The sequence below is a fragment of the Hemiscyllium ocellatum genome, chromosome 7, assembly GCF_020745735.1.
Source record: "Hemiscyllium ocellatum isolate sHemOce1 chromosome 7, sHemOce1.pat.X.cur, whole genome shotgun sequence".
Lineage (NCBI taxonomy): Eukaryota > Metazoa > Chordata > Chondrichthyes > Orectolobiformes > Hemiscylliidae > Hemiscyllium > Hemiscyllium ocellatum.
In genome coordinates this window covers 34,947,793-34,970,698 of record NC_083407.1, presented here as the reverse complement: position 1 = coordinate 34,970,698, position 22,906 = coordinate 34,947,793, and the positions used below count along the sequence as shown (strand labels likewise).

At 39.9% G+C, this 22,906-nt stretch overlaps 1 protein-coding gene across 1 annotated transcript in view; it reads right to left on the bottom strand.

The window, feature by feature from the left end:
* LOC132817331 (low-density lipoprotein receptor-related protein 1-like) overlaps positions 1-22,906 on the bottom strand; it is a 1,680,787-nt gene that overhangs the window by 717,552 nt on the left and 940,329 nt on the right. The window lies entirely within an intron of this gene.

The window sequence follows — 22,906 nt, the reverse complement described above, 5'->3', positions numbered from 1 at the left end:
ACTCCCATCTTGCATGATCCAAGCGTGTTGTTTCTCAGTCTTACCCCAGCACTTATGGGAAAGCAATATTCCAAATGTCACTGTCTCAACTTCAGGTGACTAGTTATTCCTTTGCCAGCTGTCTATCCCTCACTTTCTGACAACTTGAATTTGAAAGGTTTATTGTCACTTGCGAAAAGCTTCAACTGTTGCCATAACACAGCGCTATTTTGAATAGTTTAAGAATAAAAAGAGTAAAAACAAGTAATATTCCATTGCCTCCACCATGAGTCCTGAGTTGGCTCACCTGCACTGCCACCCATCCAGCACTGCCTCACCCCACTGTTAGTGCTGGACCCACCATCACAGGAACGGTAATTCGTTAGGCACCATTTCCTCATTGCTGGGCCCAACCCACTGATGATGTCACAAAGTTCTATGCTGAACCTACACTCACCCACAATCAGGAGTTCTGAGCTCCACTGCCACTGCCACTGCCACATCAAAAAAGTAACCTGTATTCTCTGCTCCGAGCCTACTGCTACCGCAATCAGGAGTTCTTGGCTCCATTGTCAGGCCATGCACCAAAAAGCCCTATCTAGCCACATTTTTCCGAGATGATTAGATTAGATTAGATTAGATTCCCTACGTGTGGAAACAGGCCCTTCAGCTCAACCAGTCCACACTGACCGTCCGAAGAGTAACCCACCCAGACCCATTTCCCTCTGACTAATGCACCTAACACAATGGGCAATTTAGCATGGCCAACTCACCAGACTTGCACATCTTTGGACTGTGGGAGGAAACTGGAGCACCCAGCGGAAAGCCACGCAAACTCCATACAGACAGTCACCATAGGCTGGAATCGAACCTGGGACCCTGGTGCTGTGAGGCAGTCGTGCTAACCACTGAGCCACCGTGCCGCCCATAACGTTGCCTTGTTGTGGCTGCTATCTTGAAGAGGCCGATCGCTGGAGGAGTTTTGTCGCTACTACCGCCTTCGGCCCGAATGCCCAGAGGATGTTCTTGCTGCCTTTACCTACAGTCACTGAAGGTGCTGGAACTGCTGCCTCTGACCACCAGGAGGCTGCCATCACTCCATGCACATCCCATTCTTGCTTCTACTGCTGATGACTAACCCGCCAAAGAAAAGAAATGCAAAAGACAAAAAGAAGAGAAAAAAAGAACAAAAGCAGATGGGAGCTGATGGGCCCAAGGCAAGAGTCCACATGCAGTCCTGCTACTCCACCGCTACCTTGGACATTTCCAGTCCAGTTCCTTAGGAACTCCTTCCTAGTGTCATACCCAGTAAAATCATGTCATAGTCATGACTCTAATTCATGAACATGAATTCACCTGCACTACCTTTTATTTCAAAGTTGGACATTAATAGACACATTTCTAATTTTTGCACACATGGGGAAGTATCTGAGAACTCTGGAATGGCCTCACTTGAATTGAATCCCTTCAATGCACATTGCCAAGACAAAGCCATTTGAACACTATTGTTTGAACATTTACTCAAAGCCCAAAACCTGTGAACTTCTAAACTCATTGACTCCAATCTGAAACAGAAACTTGACAAGATAGCTGAAGAGAAATTGGTTCAATCAAAGTGCGAATGGCCAACATCCATCCTCCATAGTATAGCAACGGTTTTATTCTTCAAATCATTCTAACTGCTCAATAGTAGTAATGACGACTGAACTTCACCTGACTGAAACTGATCACAGATAATGATTGCTCACATCACAAGCATAAGACAGTAACCAGTCTGTAAACAACAAAGCAAGAAATCGCAGTGATACAGGAAATTGCTGCAGCAGATGCAAAGTCAACACCATCTATTCCTGAAAATTGAACTTTCTGCAACATCGTAAGATATCCAAGCTATTTCCTTTTCCAGTCCACCTCACAATTAACATCATCACTGCTAAGAATCCTGCAATAATCCCAAAATCTGAATCCAGAAATTGAATCTCTCTAATCTACCCATCAGGAATGCTTCATTGGAGTATTAACCCAAGCCTTTTTTCATAAACTGAGCTACATCACATATCCTATGCCCGAAAATCTTCAGTTGTTTCATCAATGACCTCTGCTACATCATAAAGTCAGATGATTATACAAAGTTCAGCACCATTTGCAACTTCCCAAATACTGAAGCAGTCCCTGTCTAATGCAGCCTGGACAACATCCAAGTGTGGACTGGAAAGCAGCATTTAGGGAACACATGTGTCAGGCAAAGACCATCTACAACAAGAAATAACATAATTATTGCTCCTTGACTTTCAATGGCATTGCTAAAGCTGAATCCTTCATTATTAGTATCAAGGGCATTATCAATAAGAAAGTGAACTTGCCAAGCCATATAAAGTCAGAGTCAGAGTCGACAGTGCAGAAAAGCTCCTTTGATCCATTGAGTCTGCACGACCCATCTCCATTAGTATCCTATTTTAGCACGTAGCTCATAACCGTGGAAGTTATGACATCTCAGCTGCTCATCCACATATGGGTGTGAGGTGTCCCATCTCTACGACAATCCCAGGCAGTGCTTTCCTGATTCCCACTACCTTTTGGGTGAAAACAATGTTTTCCTCAAATCCCCTTGAAACCTCATGTCCTTCCTCCTAAGATGATACAGCCTTCTTTTTGACCCTTCAGTTAAGAAGGAACTGCTGCCTTCCCTCCACCCTGTCTAAGCTCTTCATAATCTTATTCACCTCAGGCAGCTACCCTCTCAGCCTTTCTGCTCTAATGAACACCAACGGACAGTGACAACAATGAGTACTGTCTCTAAGATGCACCGCTTTAACTCAAAGCCTCTTTTGACTAGTCCTTCCAAACTCATGAACTCTCCCACTGAGAAGGACAGAAGCAGTTTTTGCATGAGAAGCCAATCACTAGGTTCCCTTCCAAGCTACATACCATCCTAACTTGTAAATATTTAACTGTTCCTTCAGTGCCACTGGTTGAAAATCCAGAAACTGTCTTCTTAACAGCACTGTAGATGCTCCTGCACCTCAAGGATAGCAATGCTACAATAAGGCAGCTTATTACCACCACCTTTTCCAAGGCAATCAGGAATGTGCAAGAAATGCTAGCCTAGCCAGTGATGTCCACATCAATGAATGAAGAAAATAAACTTACAAACCCTTCCCTTGTTTACAGTCAAAAAGAAAGTGCTCTGTTCTGCTGCATGTTTTTTTTTCTTGCATGGCTGTGTAAGTGGTGAGTGAGTAACCAAATGTTACATTATCAGGTTCAGCATGTGAACAAACTATCCTCTCTGATTTAATTCACAAAAAAGCTCACTGCTGATTATTAAAATTGACCATACATTCAGGGTTAAGAAAGACAGACATATCCCTTTTTCAAATGCAGAGACTGTAGAGGAAGGAAATAGAAGTTCCAGCTCTCTCTCATCCCTATCCACCTCTGTAAAGTAGCAATTCTGAATTTGTCACTTTTCCAATACTTGTTGGCAGTCGTGGGAGATAGTGTTGTATAATCTGATCATGCCCTCAAAAAAATGAAACACATTCCCATTTTTACTAGGAATGACTGAACATTTATCACAAGTGGAAATCCTGAGTTTTTCACCATCCTCACCCAAGTACATTTAGGTAAATTACAGCAACTACCCTGCTCTCCGAGCTGAAAGAAAAACAGATGTATCAAATGTGAGTCTATGTTGTTTCTTAATTAATTCAATGGAACACTTTCTATAAACATAAATTGCTGCCTTCGGAATATTTGAGAAAATGGATCTCTGTCAAAATAAACCATTCCTTCAAGATGAAGAATGCTTCGAAAGTGAAATGTTCAACTTTTCGTTCTGAATGCTTCAGTTACCACAGACTGTGAAGTAAAATATGACATTCCTCAGTACTAATGGTTTATAACTGCATTTTAGCATAATCTTCTGTGCAACATCTCTTTAGTTTTGGCATATATTTAGTAAAAGTAGTTTCAGCAAATAACTAAAATGTTCCCACAAACAAACAACAAAAGAAATAGTGTTGACATTCACAGGCTTCCCATTTTTCAATTGTTTTTATTATGTACTTGATGACATAAAAAATGCCTAGTCAGATCATAAAGCTGCTCCAACTTGAAAAATGGGTTGACAAGCAGGTCAATAGGAAAACATTTGTACCTGAGCATGGTCAGGATTTGCCTTATCACTTATAATTTCAAATGGCTATTTAGAAATTAATATTGGACTTACTGGATGAACACTGTACAACTCCACACAATATTTTTCTTCTTTCTATTTTAATGGAAATATTGGTGAGGAATGATTCACAAGAAGCAGAAGAAAGTATTTCTCAGAGAGGTAAAATAAATCAAAGGGTCGACACCGTAAGATCCTGCATAACTTGTAGCCAGTTACTAGGCAACAGTTCCAGTACCCAAGGAGCCATTTATTTAAGCAATTGCTTAGCCAGGGGCTGGAATCTGGAACATTGTGGGATAAAGAATAAAATATAAATAAAGATTTTGTTTAAAATGGTAATGGAATGTTTCAAAATTGATTGTGACAGATCTTAAAAATGCTGGCTTCCGTCTGAAAGATTGCTTTTTGCACTCTGCAGATGATAATAGATCTTGACACTGTCTAGACAGCTGTTAGAATTTTTCTGTCCTTAATTTAATAATTAGTCATATAAAGAATTATAACTTCTGTGTATATATACTGCTTTGATAATGATAACATAAAATTGATCAATTAATAAAGACACTTGTTTAGTTCTGACTAATTTGCCATGGGTTATATTTCAGTTGGCTGATTTTGTAATTAACTTTAATTAATTTGAAATTAATCTCAGTTAATTAAGAGACTACTTTTATTGCTAACATATAGTTATTCAGTCTGATTTCAAACTGAGTACTTATGTTGAGTTCTTCTTGAGAGATTTGTTTATAACACATCTTAAAATGATATTAAGATTACTTCAAAAATACCTTATCAGCAAGTATTTCAAATTTGGGTTAATTACAGTAAAATAAAATAAAAACACTTTTTAGGAATTGGTTTGAGACATCCTCAGATTGTGCAAGATGATATATATATAAATGCATAGGATCTGAAATTTGTTTTCAAAAATATATGTTTTGGAAAAAATGTCCCTGAATAATATTACACAACTTGCTATAAGGAAGTATATTTACCAAATAATCTTTGGCATTGCAATCCCATGAACATTAAGGCCCATGACTACAGAAGACACAAACCTTTGGATAACATACAATCAAAATTCACCTTATTATTGTGTAGAGGTACCAAGAAAATTGCAGTATTTTAGAAGTGTTCAGATCATGAGATATTTTGATTGAAACTCTGAATAGAAAGATAGTTTTAAAAAGCTGTACAGGCATTATTTGATTTTGTATGTAAACATCTAACTTTCCAGAATGGTGAATAAAATCTTATTTTAAAAAAGTCCTTTAAGCCCGTTCTATTATGCTGTAAGTATATGACTAATCTGGTTATGGTCTCATCTCTACTTTCCTATCTGCACCCAATAATTCTTGACTCCCTTTTCTAGCAAAAATCTATTTCAAGCTTTGAATAAATTTAAAGACTAAGTCTCCATTAACTTCCATGGAAGGAAATTCTACACTCCAATAATCTTCTTTGAGAGAAATTAATCCCTTCAGCTCTGTCTTAAAAAGGAAACCTATTATTCCTAAATTATGTCTCCTCATTTTATTCTCCCGCACAAGAGGAAACAGCCTTCAGATATTTACTCCTTCCAGTCTCTTCAAGATCTTACATGTTTTTATAAGATCACCTCTCATTATTTTAAACTTTAATAGATAATAAGCCTATCTCATTCAACCATTCCTCACAAGATAAGCCAGCTCCATGCTAGAAATGAATTGAGTTAACCCTTTCTGAACTGCTCCAAGGACAGTGATATCTTTTTAAATAATAATGGGGATCAAACTCTTACAGTATACAGTATGGTCTCTCCTACGCCATGTTCTGCTATCGTAAGATTTCCTTACTCACATTCTAGTTCCCTTAAAATTGCTAACAGCATTCCATTCATCATTCCATTCATGTGCTGGATGTCCATACTAACTGCTGTGATTCAGGCACCCTGACTCCCAAATCCCTCAATACTCCCAAGCCCTGCAAATTATCCCCAGTTAAATAGTAGATTGTTTTCCTATTCTTAATGGACAAGTTCATTGACATATTTTATACTCTGTCTGCAAATCACTTATCCTACCTATATCTCTTTGTAGACTTTCTCCCTTTTTGACCTATTTTGGTGTCATTGGCAAATTTAGCAGTGATTCCTCATCCAAATCATTGATATAGATTATCAATAGCTGAATATGCAATACTGATTCATACAACACTCCACTAATTACAAACTCATTTCTACTTTTAGACACCAAAAAACTGCTGCACAGGCAGATACTGAACCTTTGAAGAACATTGACAATAGCAGAAACATCACCATTTGATCTGTCATTCACAGCCACCAGTTTAAGTATTGTTTGAAATTATATCACAAGGAACATGGAGAGTCACCACTTAAGAGTGGACTACTGTTAGATGGTCAAAGGATAGTGTATGTGCCAACGCAGGGCATGGTGAGTTGCAGACAGTTCTGCTACGGGGACGAGTTGGAGAATTCAACTGAGTAGATTACAAGTGTATGATGAGTCAAGCGTGTGGTGCTGAAAAAGCACAGTAGATGAGGAGCAGGAGAATTGAAGTTTCAGACATGAGCCCTTCATTAGGATTAGTACGTGAATGGTTATGACATTGGTAATCCTGCAAAACAGCTTCCTACCACAGTCAAGGAGCATAGAGGATTGACAGTGTTTGGAACAGATCATTTCTAGGCTAGAAGCAGTGGGAAACGACCTGACAGCGCTTGAGGACTGACCCACTTAGTTTCTACTGGACCACAAGCGGATGGCCCCCAATGTCTGAGTGCTGCAGTGGAAGTAATTGAAGTCATAAGATCCTTGGAGGCTAATTTGCTATCATCATGTCTACAAATGAGGCCCCAACAGGACATCAATAATCTCATAACAATCCATTCTCTAACAGGTTATTTGGATTATTGAGGTGCTGTCAAGGGTCGCTATTGAGGAGGGAGTCAGGAGAGTTTGTTGGAGTGAAGATATAGCGTTGGTGGAGAGGTAAAGTTGTCCTTGTCCCAGAGGATCGTAGGGCTGCTCTCTCATCACAGAGAGAAAACTGGTTGGTGAGATTAATCTGAGGGCCACCATACTTCAGATTAGGGGCAAAAATGAGAAAAAGAGTCCTTAATTGTAATCTCAGCCAGTGCAGGAGTTGAATCTATATCACTCTGCATCACAAACCAGCCATCCATCCAATAGATCTAAGCAAGCCCAAGGAGTAGTAGGGTGATGGTAACAGTAGCATCATATTATATAAACTTGATGTCTCTCTCAGGGAGAAAACATTAATCCTTCTGCCACTCTACCCTGTTACCACATCTCAGCCAGCCACTGCTCATATTTCGAAGATATAAAGCCCAGTCAAGCTAAGCTACTAGTTTGGATGGCTAGGCCTCTATTTTACACCAATGGACATGCTCAAGTGAAGCTGAAACTATGTTCAGCTTGGGATATTTAAGCTCCAAAAAGGCTGAACGTGCATCATATCAGCATTAAAGGCTGTTTGGTGTCACAATCTGCACACTTGTGAAAGATGTAAAACACAAACAAGCAGCACCCCGTCAGTCAGTGAAAATAGCCATAAGGGACTCAAATACCACATCTTTGTTCAGAGCTTCCATGGTACTCGCTCCAGTGGTACTTCAAATGCCAGTTTCACGGTCTGACTCGGTTAGCATCTGCAACTTTAAATTATTAATAAGTAAAGAAAAGTGAGGATTTACCGAGTTCCAATCATGATATTCCCCAAAATGCCTGACAGCCCAGCAAGCACATTTTGAAGTCTAGCCACTCTTATAATTTAGGAAATACAAGAGTCAATAGACAACAGACAATAGTTGCAGGAGTAGGCCATTCTGCCCTTCGAGCCTGCACCACCATTCAATATGATCATGGCTGATCATCCTTAATCAGTATCCTGTTCCTGCCTTATTTCCATAACCCTTGATTCCACTATCTTTAAGAGCTCTGTCCAACTCTTTCTTAAATGAATCCAGAGACTAGACCTCCACTGTCCTTTGGGGCAGAGCATTCCACACAGCCACCACTCTCTGGATGAAGAAGTTTCTCCTCATCCCTGTCCTAAATGGTCTACCATGTATTTTTAAGCTGTGTCCTCTGGTTCAGCACGCACCCATCAGCGAAAACATGTTTCCTGCCTCCAAAGTATCCAATCCTTTAATAATCTTAAACGTCTCAATCAGATCCCCTCTCAGTCTTCTAAACTCAAGGGTATACAAGCCCAGTCGCTCTAGTCTTTCAGCATAAAGTGGTCCCGCCATTCCAGGAATTGACCTCGTGAACCTATTCTGCACTCCCTCAATAGCCAGAAGGTCTTTCCTCAAATTTGGAGATCAGAACTGCACACAATGCTCCAGGTGTGGTCTCACCAGGGGCCTGTACAGCTGCAGAAGAACCTATTTGCTTCTATACTCAATCCCTCTTGTTATGAAGGCCAGTATGCTATTAGCCTTCTTCACTACCTGCTGTACCTGCATGCTTACCTTCATTGACTGGTGTACAAGAACACCCAGATCTCTCTGTACTGCCCCTTAACCTAAATTGATTCCATTTAGGTAGTAATCTGCCTAACTGTTCTTGCCACCAAAGTGGATAACCATACATTTATCTACATTAAAATGCCTCTGCCATGCATCTGACCACTCACCTAACCTGTCCAGGTCATCCTGTAATCTCCTAACATCCTCCTCACATTTCACCTGCCACCCAGCTGAGTTTCATCAGCAAATTTGTTAATGTTATTACTAATACCATCTTCTATATCATTAATATATATTGTAAAAAGCTGCGGTCCCAGCACTAATCTCTGTGGTACCCTACTCGTCACTGCCTGCCATTCCGAAATGGAGCCGTTTATCACTACTCTTTGTTTCCTGTCAGCCAACCAACTTTCAATCCAAGTTAGTACTTTGCCCCCAGTACCATGCGCCCTAATTTTGCTCACTAATCTCCTATGTGGGACTTTATCAAATGCATTCTGAAAGTCCAGGTACACTACATCTACTGGATCTCCCTCGTCCATCTTCAGAGTTACATCCTCAAAAAATTCCAGAAGATTAGACAAGTATGATTTTCCCTTTATAAATCCATATTGACTCTGACCTATCCTGTTACTACTATCCAGATGTGCCATAATTTCATCCTTTATAATAGACTCCAGCATCTTTCCCACCACTAAGGTCAGACTAACTGGTCTATAATTTCCTGTTTTCACTCTCCCACCTTTCTTAAAAAGTAGTACAACATTAACCACCCTCCAATCCACAGGAACTGATCCTGAATCTATCGAACTCTGGAAAATAATCACCAACGCATCCACGATTTCTCGAGCCACCTCCTTCAGTACTCTGGAATGTAAACCATCAGGCCCCGGGGACTTATCAACCTTCAGACCGAATAATCTCTCCAACATCCATTCCTGGCAAATATAAATTCCCTTCAGTTCAGGTCCTTCAGCCACTGTTACCTCAGGGAGATTGCTTGTGTCTTCTCCAGTGAATACAGATCTGAAGTACCAATTCAATTCTTCTGCCATTTCTTTGTTCCCCGTAATATGTACCCCTGTTTCTATCTTCAAGGGCCCAATTTTAGTCTTAACTATTTTTTTGCCTTTCACATACCTCAAAAAGCTTTTACTATTCTCTTTTATGTTTTTGGCCAGTTTATCTTCGTACCTCATTTTTTCTCTGCATATTTCCTTCTTCGTAATCCTCTGTTGTTCTTTAAAAGCTTCTAAGTCCTACGTTTTCCCACTTATCTTTGCTATGTTATACTTTTTCTCTTTTAACTTTATATGTTTCTTAACTTCTCTCATCAGTCATGGCCACCCATGCCTCCTCCTAGGATCTTTCTTCCTTTTTGGAATGAACTGATCCTACATTTCCTGCATTTTACACAGTCAATTTGCATAAAGTAAGGCCAATTAAGACTAATGAAGTAATGACCAGACTACTTCTTTTGAGATTGGATGGAAGCAAATGTTTGCTAAAAGATAAGCTAGAAAGTCCATGCTCTTGGACTAACGCTGTTGAATTTTTATATGCACATTAAGGAACATACAGTCTAGGTTCAAAAGATGGAACCCACTGTGCAAATTAACAGGATGTAATATTTATATGTTCCTGCAAAGTTCTGTAGTGTGAAATAAAGGTAATCATCTCCAGCTTTAGAACATCCTCCAGTAGTGTGGAAATGGCATGAATAACATCCAAAGATTTTTAATATTTATTATTTACAATGCTTTTTCCGTGAGAACCCATCTGCAGTAGATTGTTGTAATCATGAAGAAAATTTCTAAACAAGTTTGTTGTTGACATTAAAAGACCCATATGAGACAAGGTAAATTATTTTAACAATGCACTGCTGTGAAGCTTACTGCCTTATGCAAATATTTATGGCCTGTAAACCTTTAGTGTGCTTTACATGAATTCCGGATGATTCCATCACTATTGTACAAGCATGGCAATTTTCTTCAGTAATTGAATTAAGTGTTATATTAAATGAAGAACATTGAAATATTATGCTTGTACAAAATTAAGTTATTAAAGCTGATTTCATTATGTGACTGAGATTAGCAATAACACTGATGCTGTAAATGATCTAATGCTATAAAACATTGATTTCATCAGGTGGCACAGTGTGAACAAAAGTACTCGGTAAAATTGTGCGATTTTATTTGCAGGTATTCCCGCGGTGCTGAAGATTTATTGTCATTGTATTCCATTTGTGTTTTGGGTTGGATGAGCCTTGATATTATTTGAAAATATATAATCTCTTCCTGTTTGTGTGGTGATTGATTTTTCTTTTCAAAATTGTTCTCAAATGTTTGGCTATTGCTTGAAAGGTTAAGACATTTGACCAGAGGAGCCAAGGTGTTTTATTTTGTCAAATCATTACTTTCATATTATTTTTGGAGTGCCATCATAGAACAGGTTACAACAAGGAAGGCATTTGTTAAAAACAGACATGCCATTTCAGTTTTCAGCCTCCTTTTATCCTAAAACAATGTGTGTCTGTTATAATGTTCCATTCACTACACTTTCCAATACTGTTTTGGCCATCCAAAGTTTGGGTTTCCTCTCCTTCTTTTCGCTCAAAGTCAGAAGACTTACCACATGTGATTCCAAAGAGAGTTAAATAGAGAGGTGATTTTGGATGAGATCCTGCAACTGACTACAACTGTTGTCTTCCTTGGCTTTAAATAAAGACCCAGATCATCTCAGAGGAAGATGTTTGTTGCAATAGAATAGAGTGACACAGCTAAATCCTCAGGAATTGACTGGATTTTGAAATTTCAGATGAGCATTTACCTAATGTCTGGAGCAAGCAGGAAAAGTCCTTATTATGCATAGAGTCATAGATTTCACAAGGTTCTGAACAACACTTTGTTTAACAGTTAGCTATGAACAGTTAAAGGAATTTAAACCTGTCTAACTCCTGGGTAGCAATTCACTAAAAATAAAGGGAGTAACATTGTTAAGTGAAAGATCAATTTATTGGTAACAATCCAATAATTGTCTCAGAAGATTGTGGGGTCATGCTGCACTCTAGTCTTTGAGTGCATAATATAGGATAACACATTCATGCAGGAGTGCATCACTGTCAAATTAACTTTATTGAGGCCTGGATTTAATCAAGGTCTAATGTGAATTTAGTGGATCCTATGTCCAAGAAAAGCTTAAATATTGATTTAAGGCACATTTATCTCTCTACCCAAGCTCAACTTTTTATCTCACCATTGCTTGCAAGACCTTAATGTGACTTGGTGGAGGGAGAGGGAGTGGCGGTGTCTTAACTGAGTAACCATACACCTGTTTTCCTACCCATGGGTGAGCTGAGAATTACGGTCCAATTTTAGACAAAAGCAAAATTAATATTTCTCACATTGACTGTAAATACCTAGAAATGTTAATAAATTAAGTTAACGAATCAAAGTTCCCCTAAAATTATTCAATGATTAATTTTATGAATCAATTAATTGCAAATTTATGAAAATTTGGTTGAGTGAATGAGGTTTGTACCTACAGTATAAGTCTGTTTCATCTTAATGAACTGGATTAAGTCAAATTCTGGGTGACAGAAAGAACCCGCTCTCTGTATATTATCAGAATGTTACATGAAATGACTTTTTTCCTTAATTCAATGTTTTCTATCAATTTTCTACATGTTCTACACATTTGTCGATTAATATCCAGGAACGCTAACGATGTTGTTCGATCATTTAGGACCTTTTCCTAAATTCAAAGACAGGAAATGAATTCAAGAAGCAGCTTCAAGAGGGACTGATCCATTCCTCAGCATCAACACCCTCCTCCTTGATCAATGCTGAAATACTTCCCATGGGCATTCATTTTTATAAAGTAAAGTTATGCATTCTTAAAGAAAATATCCTATAATTCAAATAATGAGGTACCACATCACTTACAGCAGAGAAAAAAAACAAATGTGGATCATTGAAACAAATTTCATGGTTTTTACACTAGGTAATTTCAAACTTTGCCGCCACAGAACAGAACACCAACCCATTTTAAACCAACAGCATTGAAGCATTCCCCATGTAATCTTTAGCCAAATGCATGCAATAATAACTGGCATAATCTTGATCAACATCATATTCTATCTCCTGGAGGAAACATATTGGATTCTTCAAATTTATCAATTATCTTTAACATTTTAGACTTTTAAAGAATTCATAGTCATACTTTCAGCATTTTACTCACACCAGAGATGTTCTTTGACAAACTCTCAATATGCCTTGTTGTCTATTTCGTGATTATGATAAATATATTTAAATACTTTTTATCCATATTTATTTATCTTAGCTTTTCCAACCAAACACTGATCAAAAGTTCTCAATTTATAACCAAGTGGTGATGGCAATCAAATTCAAAATTAGTACAAAATATATTGTTGACACATTTATTAATAAACAAAGAACAAAGAATAGTACAGCATTGGAGTAGGCTCTTCGGCCATCAAACTAAAAACCTTTTGTTCTTCATGGTCCACATCCTTCTATTCCCTGGTATTCATTTATGTGTCAAATTGCCTTTAAACCTTGTTATTGTATCCACCTCCTCTTGTAATGCATTCCAGGCATTTACTATCCATTGTGTAAAAAATACCTGCCTCTCATCTACTTTAAATGTATCCTCTTTTACCTTAAATCTATGAACCCTAGAAATTGACATTTTACTCTGGAAAAAAAGATACTGACTATTCATTTTATCACTCATCTCATAATTTTGTAAACGTCTATCACATCATCCAAATGAAAGCAAGTTTGTCCAATCTTGCCTCATAGTTAATCCCATCCAAACCAGGCGACATTCTGTTAAACCTTTTCTGTTAAATCTCGGAAGCCTCCAGATCTTTCTTGAAGTGTGGCGACCAGAAACGTACATAAGTTTCCAAATGTGGCCGAACTAAAGTTCTATACAGCTACAACATGACTTGCCAATTTTTATACTCTATGCACTAACTATTGAAGACAAGCCGCCATATGCCTTCTTGATCACATTGTCCACTTGTATTGCCACTTTCAGGGAACTGTGGACCTGTACACTTGGATTCCTCTGTAAGTTGATGCCATTCAGGTTTCTGCCATTTACTGTATACTCCCCTCCTTTATCAGATTTTCCAATATATTTGTTTGCATTTCTCTTATTTAAACCCCACCTACCATTTCTCTGCTCAAGTCTACAGCTTCTGTACATCCCATTGTATTTTCTGACAATCCTCCTCTCAATTCACAGCTTCACCCACTCTGTGTCATCTGCAAAATTACTTATCAGACCACATGCATTCTCCTCCAAATCATTTGTATATAATACAAACAACAATGCTCCTAGCACTGATCCTTGCAGAACATCACTGGTCACATATCTCCAATCAGAAAAACATCCTTCCACGACTACTCTCTGTCTTCTATGACTAAGCCATTTCCGTATCCATCTTAGCAGTTCACTGCAGGTCCCATATGACTCCAACTTTTATAGCAGCCTGCTATAAGGGACCTTGTCAAAAGCCTTTCCAAAGTTCATATTGACAACATCTACCACACAGCCCTCATCAATCACCATTGTCACTGCCTCAGAAAACTCAGTGAAGTTTGTGAGCCATGACCTTTCCAGTACAAAGCCATGCTGACTATTTCTAATAAGTCAACATTTTTCCAAATGAGAGTAAATCCTATCAGTAAGAATCTTCTCCGACAATTTCCCTACCATTAATGTAAGGCTCACCAGCCTGTAGTTTCCCAGATTACTCCTGTTGCCCTTCTTTAACAAAGGAATAACATTGGAGTCTGGTTGAAGATTTGTAGCTCGGGTGTCCATTGTTGTGGTTCTGTTCGCCGAGCTGGAAGTTTTTGCTGCAAACGTTTCGTTCCCTGGCTAGGGAACATCATCAGTGCTATTGGAGCCTCCTGTGAAGCGCTGCTTTGATGTTTCTTCCGGTATTTATAGTGGTTTGTTCTTGCTGCTTCCGGGTGTCAGTTTCAGCTGTAGTAGTTTGTATGTGGGGTCCAGGTCGATGTGTCTGTTGATGGATGTTCTTGCCATTTCCGGGTGTCAGTTTCAGCTGTAGTGGTTTGTATATGGGGTCCAGGTCTATGTGTCTGTTAATGGAGTTTGTGGATGAATGCCATGCCTCTAGGAATTCCCTGGCTGTTCTCTGTCTGGCTTGTCCTATGATGGTAGTGTTTTCCCAGTCAAATTCATGTTCCTGGTTGTCTGAGTGTACGGCTACTAGGGATAGCTGGTCGTGTCGTTTTGTGGCTAGCTGATGTTCATGGATGCGGATTGTTAGCTGTCTTCCTGTTTGTCCTATATAGTGTTTTGTGCAGTCCTTGCATGGTATTTTGTAAACTACGTTAGTTTGGCTCGTGCTGGCTATTGGGTCCTTTGTTCTAGTGAGTTGTTGTCTGAGTGTGGAAGTTGGCTTGTGTGCTGTTATGAGTCCTAAGGGTCACAGTAGTCTGGCTGTCAGTTCTGAGACGCTCCTGACGTATGGTAGTGTGGCTAGTCCTTTTGGTTGTGGCATGTCCTCGTTCCGTGGTCTATCTCTTAGGCATCTGGTGATAAAGTTGCGTGGGTATCCGTTTTTGGCGAATACCTTGTATAGGTGTTCCTCTTCCTCTTTTCGCAGTTCTGGTGTACTGCAGTGTGTTGTGGCTCTTTTGAATAGTGTCCTGATGCAGCTTCGTTTGTGTGTGTTGGGGTGGTTACTTTCATAGTTTAGGACTTGGTCTGTGTGTGTTGGTTTCCTGTGTACACTTGTGGTGAATTCTCCGTTGGGTGTTCTCTCTACTAACACGTCTAGGAATGGGAGTTGGCTATCCTTTTCCTCTTCTCTCGTGAATCGTATTCCTGTGAGTGTGGCGTTGATGATTCGGTGTGTTTTTTCTATTTCTGTGTTTTTGATGATTACAAAGGTGTCATCAATGTATCTGATCCAGAGTTTGGGTTGGATTTGTGGTAGGGCTGTATGTTCTAACCTTTGCATAACTGCCTCTGCTATGAGTCCCGAGATTGGTGATCCCATGGGTGTTCCGTTCCATCAACGGAACACCCATGGGATCACCAATCTCGGGACTCATAGCAGAGGCAGTTATGCAAAGGTTAGAACATACAGCCCTACCACAAATCCAACCCAAACTCTGGATCAGATACATTGATGACACCTTTGTAATCATCAAAAACACAGAAATAGAAAAAACACACCGAATCATCAACGCCACACTCACAGGAATACGATTCACGAGAGAAGAGGAAAAGGATAGCCAACTCCCATTCCTAGACGTGTTAGTAGAGAGAACACCCAACGGAGAATTCACCACAAGTGTACACAGGAAACCAACACACACAGACCAAGTCCTAAACTATGAAAGTAACCACCCCAACACACACAAACGAAGCTGCATCAGGACACTATTCAAAAGAGCCACAACACACTGCAGTACACCAGAACTGCGAAAAGAGGAAGAGGAACACCTATACAAGGTATTCGCCAAAAACGGATACCCACGCAACTTTATCACCAGATGCCTAAGAGATAGACCACGGAACGAGGACATGCCACAACCAAAAGGACTAGCCACACTACCATACGTCAGGAGCGTCTCAGAACTGACAGCCAGACTACTGTGACCCTTAGGACTCATAACAGCACACAAGCCAACTTCCACACTCAGACAACAACTCACTAGAACAAAGGACCCAATAGCCAGCACGAGCCAAACTAACGTAGTTTACAAAATACCATGCAAGGACTGCACAAAACACTATATAGGACAAACAGGAAGACAGCTAACAATCCGCATCCATGAACATCAGCTAGCCACAAAACGACACGACCAGCTATCCCTAGTAGCCATACACTCAGACAACCAGGAACATGAATTTGACTGGGAAAACACTACCATCATAGGACAAGCCAGACAGAGAACAGCCAGGGAATTCCTAGAGGCATGGCATTCATCCACAAACTCCATTAACAGACACATAGACCTGGACCCCATATACAAACCACTACAGCTGAAACTGACACCCGGAAACGGCAAGAACATCCATCAACAGACACATCGACCTGGACCCCACATACAAACTACTACAGCTGAAACTGACACCCGGAAGCGGCAAGAACAAACCACTATAAATACCGGAAGAAACATCAAAGCAGCGCTTCACAGGAGGCTCCAATAGCACTGATGATGTTCCCTAGCCAGGGAACGAAACGTTTGCAGCAAAAACTTCCAGCTCGGCGAACAGAACCGGAATAACATTGGTTTTTCCAGTTCTCTGGGACCTCTTCAGTGAGTAATGAAGATACAAATGTTTCGTTCAATTTCCTCACTTGCTTCCTTTAGCATTCTGGTATAGATCCCATCAAGTTCTGGAGACCAGTCCACCTTAATGCTTTTTAAGACACCCAGCACCACCTTGTTTTTTTTTAATAACAACATGCCTTCGAGTATCAACATATCCTTCTCTAGATTCACCATACATCATGATGTCCTCCTTTATGAATTTCAATGAAAAGCATTTGTTCAGGTCCTCAATCACTTTCTCTGGCTTCATGCATAAAATTCCCCATTGTGTCCTTCCGTGGATCTATTCTTTCCCTAGTTACATGCTTGCTCCTTATATATCGATAAAACACCTTAGGACTTTCCTTAATCCTGTTTGCAAAGACAGTTCACGGCCTCTTTTAGCCCTCCTAATTCCTTGTCAGAGTTATTTCCATATATCTTTATATTCTTCTTGTTTGTATTCAGTTACCAAATCCTTACATATGCCTCCCTTTTCTTTTTAACTGAGCTCTCAATTTCTCTTATCATTCAATGTTCACAAACTTTGCCATCCTTACCTTTCACTTTCGCAGGAAGGTGCTGGTCCTGAACTCTAATCAGGCTTTTAAAAGATTCCCACATGCCAGATGTGGATTTTCCCTCAAATAGCTGCCCGAATCTACATTCCCCAGTTCGGGACTAATACTGTGGTTGTTAGCCATCACACAATTTAATACTTTCACCCAAGGACAACTCTCATCCATATCTGTAAGGAAATTTAAACTTACAGAATTATGGTCACTCTTCTGAAAATACTCCCCCACTGAAAATTCAATCACCTGGCTGGGCTGATTCCCCATTATTGGTTTAGGATGGGCCCCTTCCCTTCTTGGACTATTTACGTATTGCTGAAAAAGATTGTCCTCGACACACCAAACAGTTTCTCCCCCATCTGAGCCCCAGGCACTAAGCGAGTCCCAGTCAATATACAGGAAGTTAAAAATCACTTATCACAACAATCATAAGCTGTCTATATATCTGTTCCTCTATCTCCCTCTGACTGTTGGGAAACCTGTAGTACAGCAAGAAAGTGATTGCACCCTTCCTAGTCCTGAACTCTACCCATATGGCCTCACTGGATGAGTATGTACTCCTTCAGTTTATTTATAATATTCTCCAATGAGTAATGTAACTCCCCCATCTCTTTTACCTTCCTCTCTATCATGCCTGAAACATTTAAATCCTGGAACGTTAAGATGCCAGGCCATTTCCTTTTTCAATCAAGTCTCTGTAATAGTTATATACACTAATCCAAGCTCTAAGTTTAACAGCCTTTCCAATCATAATCCTCACATAAAATCAAATGCACCTAAGACCACCAGCCCCACCAACTCAGTAACATCTCTTGCCTATTCTTCCTATTAGTCTCCAACTCCTCCTCGGTTATTTTATCTTCTGGTTCTGCACCCCAACCCACCTCCACCCCATCCACACTAGTTTAAACCCTCCTAAGTGGCACGATCCTGCCAGGATACTGCTACCCCTCTGGTTTTGGTGCAGCCCATCCTTCATAGATGGGTACCAACTGCTCCAGAAGACATCCCAATGATCCTGAAGACCTCCCTCTTACACCAGCTCTTTAGCAACATATTTCATTGTCCTATCTTCCAGTTCCTAGCCTCACTGGCACATGGCACAGGAGTCATCACAAGATTACAATTCTAGAGGTCCGGCTTTTCAAATTCCTACTTAACCTCCTGAACTTCCTCTACAGGACCTTACTTCTCCTTCCGTTTATGTTGTTCACACCATATACAGACTATAATCTCCAGCTACTCATCTTCTCACTTCAAAATATCCTGTGACCACTCAGAAATGTTTATGACTTTGGCACTGAGAAAGCAATACAACATTCTGGAGTCTCGCTCAGTATCACAGAAATGTTGATCTGTACCTCTGACAATAGAGTCCCCTATTGCTATTGCTCATCTGCCCTTTAACCCTTCCTGCTATACATCAGAGCCAGTCATGGTGCCACTGATCCACCTGATGCTGCTGCTTTCCACTGAGGTCATCTCCCCAACAGTATCCAAAACAATACAACTGTCTGAGAGGAAAATGGCTACAGGAGACTTCTGCACTGCCTGGCAATGCTTATTCATTTTCCTGGTGGTCACACAACTCTTCTCTGTCTGTGTAAGCCCTTACCATCGTGTGACCAGCTCACTATATGTGCTATCCACAACATTCTCAACCTTATGGATGCTCCGTAGTGATTCCATTCACAGCTCCAAGAGCTCGATATGGTCAATTAGGATCAAATTTCCTGTATTAATTGTCACCAAGGACACTGGAAGAGTCTCTGACTTTCTACAACAAATGTTAGACAATACCAGGTTATGGTCCAACAGGTTTATTTGAAATCAGAAGCTTTTGGAGTGTTGCCCTGTTCAACAATGGCACCTCCACATCTGATTTTCTACATACTGCAGGAGGAGCATTCGAGTTCTCCTGCCATTGTGAACATTATCAACTAAATCAACCCGGTCAACTGTTGACAATAATCCAAGAACTGATTTCACAAACTAATCTACAATTCACTAAACTCTGATCTCTCACTCCTACTCTCTGTTCCTAGCTGACTACAACTCCTGAACATAAGTACTTTACCTCTCGACAGAACCTACTCTAACTGCAAACCTGGTTCTTCAGCAGCTAAATCGAGGTCACTTGTTGAATTGTGATGTCACCTCCAGAGCTCCGCCCTCAGAGTCAGCTCCATGTTCACCCTGACTGAGCCCACCCCTCATTTATTTATCCTGCAGTGGCTGTTCACTCTGACTCACCCCACTCCTCAGCTATTTATCCTGCTGCTGCTGTTCACCCCAAGTTCACTCAGATACACCCCATTCCTCAGGTATTTATCCTGCTGTTCACCCCCAGGTTCACTCAGATACACCCCATTCCTCAGGTATTTATCCTGCAGTTCACCCTTAGATTCACTCAGATATACCCCACTCCTCAGGTATTTATCCTGCTGCTACTGTTCACTCTCAGGTTCACTCTCCTTCACCTTGTTGTTGCTGCTAACCCTGCTCAGACTAATTTTTATACAATCGATCATAAAATTAGCTCTTTCCAAAACATGTTCGATGACAAGGAAGCAGCAAATCGGGTTCTTACCTCTCTGGTCTCAGGAATGGCAATGTCAATAAGATTAGGAATGTCAAAAGAATAAATATATGCTTGTGGAAATATTCTATTACCATCTCTGAGAGCAATATGCTCAGGTATTATCGGTAACTAACTTTTCCTTTTGGTCACAGTCAACAGTAATACCAGATGACACTGGGTTATAGTCCAATAGGTTTATTTGAAGCCACAAGTTTTCAGAGGCCTCGCTTCTTCGTCACAAGCATTAATTGTGTCTTATTTATCTCTGCTCCATTGTTGTGTTCAGGAAGTGGAAGTATTTTGAGTATTTGCTTCCGTATGATCATTTAACTCTATGTTTACTCCCAATGTTTTATCTCTTCCATTTCTTTCTGTTCAATCCTCCTCTCCCCATCTTCCAACTCCTGTTTTTTTTCCCTCTTTCCTCCTCCAGTTTGTCACTTTGTTGCTCCTTCCAACCTCTTAATGCCTTTCCCTGAGAACTGCTTTGTTGAGGAAACAAACTTGATCTTGGCTTTCTACATGCAATGGCAGATGGCTCTATGTTTTCAACGCATAAAATATACCAAATATACATTTTCAGAACATTCAACCCATTTTGTGTGCCATATTTTAATGTACTGAAATACTACAAGCATATTAAACCTGAAGTTTACCAAAGACTGCTTCGCTAAAATGGCGTGAGAGCTCTGATTCAGGAAGTCTTGCCTCCAAGCCAATCACACATTATTTTCACTGATGTCTAAGGATGGGATGTGGGATGATGGTGAATTGGTGAGAAGATAATTTGTAGGTCCATGGATCATGGAAGCAACAGTTTTTAGTAAAGCACCATTGCCTTCAGCCAAATCCAAGTTTTGCTCTTGGAATATCCAAAGTATGAATTGAGGTTTTAGAATTTTCAAGACAAGATCTAATACTGCTAAAACTAACTGAAGTAGTAGGGTACCCTATTGTTTATGCCCAAAGATATCATTGGAAGAGATAAGGTACTCCTTGAGTACTTCAAGTGTCATTTGGGATTGTTAACTCAGACATTAATATGCATAAAAAGTGAACATTTAAACTATCAAGGAAATTTTCAAATGATTAATAAAATACATTGGAATGATCAAGTTGTCAAGTAACTTACATCTCACAAGCTTTGCATTTTTGAGAAAACTGTCTTTAATTTGAAGAAAGCCAGTGTTGCTATTTCACACTTTCCATTGACACAAATTTAAAAGCAATCAGTGAATGATGTGTGATGCATGGCTTGTTCAAATCTGTCCTTATTACAGCGAGGTATCTGTCAATTCATCATTTGATTGGTAGCTCAAGGTGCTTATACATTTTTTGAAGCAGGGGATGAATACAAATACTTCTTCTAAGAACAGGCCAATAAATTGAAGGTAAGCATGTTTTGAGAAGATTTTTTAATCTCAGGTTGAGGTTCTGGATGTATGTTTGTTCGCTGAGACGGAAGGATCATTTTTAGACGTTTTGTCACCATACTAGGTAACATCATCAGTCAGCCTCCAATGAAGCACTGGTGCTATAGCCTGCTTTTTATTTGTGTGTTTAAGTTTCCTCGGGTCGGTGATGTCATTTTCTGTGGTGATGCCATTCCCTGTTTTTTTTCTCCGGGATGTTGAATGGGATCCAAGTCAATGTGTTCCTAGAAACATGACACTCCAAACAGAACCCTATCAACAAACACATTGACTTGAATCCCATTTATCACCCCTGAGATAAAGAACAGGGAATGACATCACCACAGGAAATGACAACACCAACCCAAGGAAGCCCAAACACATAAATAAAAAGCAGGCCATATCACCAGTGCTCCACTGGAGGCTCACTGATTATGTTGTCTAGTATGGTGACAAAACGTCTGAAAATTAACCTTCCCGCTCAGTGAGCAAACTTACATCCAGAAGTTGAAGGTAAATTTATTGAATTTAAAATGAGTTTCTTTAATTGTAAGAATTTTATTTTAAGTAATGAATTTGTCAAAAGACTTAGAGCTTCATCTGAATTCATCCCAGCATGGTTCTGAATGTCTATACACAGTGAGTTGACATTGAAGGTCTAAGTACAAAATATGGGACAATGATTGGCATGAGTTGGCACGAAGTTGACATATGCCTCAAAAGGGCCATTTGGATAGATTATATCCATAGACTGCCATTGTGGTGAGAGGTTCATGGGAACAAATGGGAGGTATGAAGTTGCATGGGTTCGTATGGAACATTGGAAAGATGTGGGGGTATGAGGGGATGTGGGTGTGAGAGGTAAAGGCTGTTCTTTGTTTATCATTTTTGGGAGCTGGGATATAGTATCAGAGCACTAAGGCAGAGCTTTTAAACAAGCCAACACATTATTTGATAGCTCCAGTGGTTCTTTCCAAAGGCAGTGGGACCAATTCCAAAGATCACCTGCCTTTCCAAAACAAAAACCAAACTCCTACAGGGAACTTTCTCCTGTGCTGCTTTCAGCTGGCCTGGAAATTTCCCGACTCTACATTCCTGACTTGGGAGAGTTCAGGTATAGTGTTATAATGAAAATAAATGATATTTTATTTGATTTGGACTGTAAAATTAACCTGAATAACTTTCCTTATGAGAAACAATTAAACAATCTGACGATCACAAGAATGAAACTATTTACCATCAACCACGCCACCAACCTGAAACTATCCACCAACAACAATGCAAGACATGAATCATAAATATTAATAGCTGTAATTACATGAACTGCTTAAATTATCAGAAACTTGATGTCTAGATCTAA